Source organism: Hordeum vulgare, chromosome 2H (genome assembly GCF_904849725.1).
Source record: "Hordeum vulgare subsp. vulgare chromosome 2H, MorexV3_pseudomolecules_assembly, whole genome shotgun sequence".
Lineage (NCBI taxonomy): Eukaryota > Viridiplantae > Streptophyta > Magnoliopsida > Poales > Poaceae > Hordeum > Hordeum vulgare.
The window spans coordinates 425,568,874-425,571,072 of NC_058519.1; positions in this window are offsets into that span (position 1 = coordinate 425,568,874).

Below are 2,199 nucleotides of genomic sequence, written 5' to 3' on the forward strand. Positions count from 1 at the left end.
ATATTGTGCTTGCGAGGATCTGGTCGTTTGACGAGCTCCCATACGTCATTCAGCTTGAATTGAAGAAGTTCGTCTTGCATGGCTTGGATCCACTCCGGTTCCATGAAAGCCTCAGCAACTTTTGAAGGTTTCGTGATAGACACAAAGGAGAAATGCCCACAAAAGCTAACTAAGTGTGAAGCTTTTGAGAGAGTGAGAGGACCTAGTGCATTGATGTCATCGAGGATTTTGTCAAGTTCTACTTCATTTGCAATCCTCGGATGAGCTGGTTGAGGATTTCGTCGGGGCTCAGGAATTGGTTCTGGAGCAATTTCCTCAGGAGCATCTTCTTGATTTTCATCAGTGCTGGGAATGATCTCTTCATCAATTTCCTCAGTGGGAACAATGTCTTCAGTAGCTTTGAGCTTTATTTCTTCCTCAGGAGACAACTTATCTGGATCAGGAGGCAATTGCTCTCTTTGCGAGCCATTAGTTTCATTGAACCGCACATCAACAGTCTCAACAACCTTGTTGTGATAGATGTTGAAGACTCTGTAGGTGTGCGAGTCCTTTACATAACCGAGCATAAAACCCTCATGTGCCTTAGGTGCAAACTTTGAGCTATGGTGAGGATCTCTAATCCAACATTTTGCACCAAAGACTTTGAAATAGCTTACATTGGGTTTCTTGTCAGTGAGGAGTTCATATGAGGTTTTCTTGAGGAATTTGTGAAGATATACCCTGTTGATGATATGGCATGCAGTGTTGATTGCTTCAGGCCAGAAGCGAAGATGAGTCTGATATTCTTCAAGCATGGTTCTTGCCATCTCAACCAGAGTCCTGTTCTTTCTTTCGATGACACCATTCTGTTGAGGAGTGTAAGGAGCACACAATTCGTGAGTAATACCAAGTTCATCAAGATAATTATCAAGACCAGTGTTTTTGAATTTTGTTCCATTATCACTCCTGATGTGTTTGATATTGACGCCGAAATTCGTCGAGGCCCTTGAGGAAAATCGTTTGAAGACTTCCTGCACTTCAGTTTTATACAAAATGATATGCACCCATGTGTATCTGGAATAATCATCAACTATGACAAAGCCATATAAAGATGTTGCATTTGTTAGTGTGGCATAATGAGTAGGTCCAAATAGATCCATGTGAAGCAATTCAAATGGACGAGTAGTGGTCATGATGGTCTTCGTGGGGTGCTTGGATCTGGTCACTTTCCCACACTCACAAGTACTGCAGAGGTGGTCCTTGAGGAATTTGACTGATTCGATGCCGATGACATGCTTCTTCTTTGCGAGCGTGTGCAAATTCCTCATGCCTGCATGACCAAGCCTTCGATGCCACAACCATCCTTCTGAGGTTTTTGCTAGTAAGCAAGTGGTTGGTTGAGGACCTGTAGAGAAATCAACAATGTACAAATCCCCTCTTCTAACACCTTCGAAGACTTTGGATCTGTCAGATTCCACGATGACAACACATCTATATCTTCCAAAGATAACAATCATATCAAGATCACAAAGCATTGAGATTGACATAAGGTTAAATCCAAGGGATTCAACAAGCATCACTTTGTCCATGTGCTTGTCCTTGGAAATAGCCACTTTGCCAAGTCCCAATACCTTGCTTTTACCTTTGTCAGCATAAGTGATTTGCTTCAGGGGTGATGGAGTTAGTGGCATATTCATGAGCAAGCTTTTGTCACCAGTCATGTGATGTGTGCAACCACTATCAAGAACCCACTCAGTACTCTTGGATTGTCATCCGGCAGATGAATTAGTACAACTTACCGTCTCATATGCTTCAGACTTGAAGAATATGACATCAATTTCATCAGATAGGAATTTCATCATAAACAGAATTATAAGGACGTGTGGGTTTTTTTTATTTCATCAATATTAGCTTGCGTCCCATCAAGTGTTTTCCTCAGGTCTCCAGCAAATTCTTCAGTTGATGATTTTCATCTGGAGACCTGACCTCCAGAAGTGATTAATTCAATTTCTTCACCACCCACATCTGAAGGGGTGGTAAAGCATTCATCATCCTACGAGCACCATATGAGAAAGGGGGCATTGAAGCTAATGCACTTCTCTTAACAGTAGGGTGTTAAAGTACTCAAATGAATATGCTGAGAATTTCTTTGAGGATTTATGAACATAATGATTTGAAGAATAACACTCATATTCATATTCTTTGTAATTTCCGTGCATG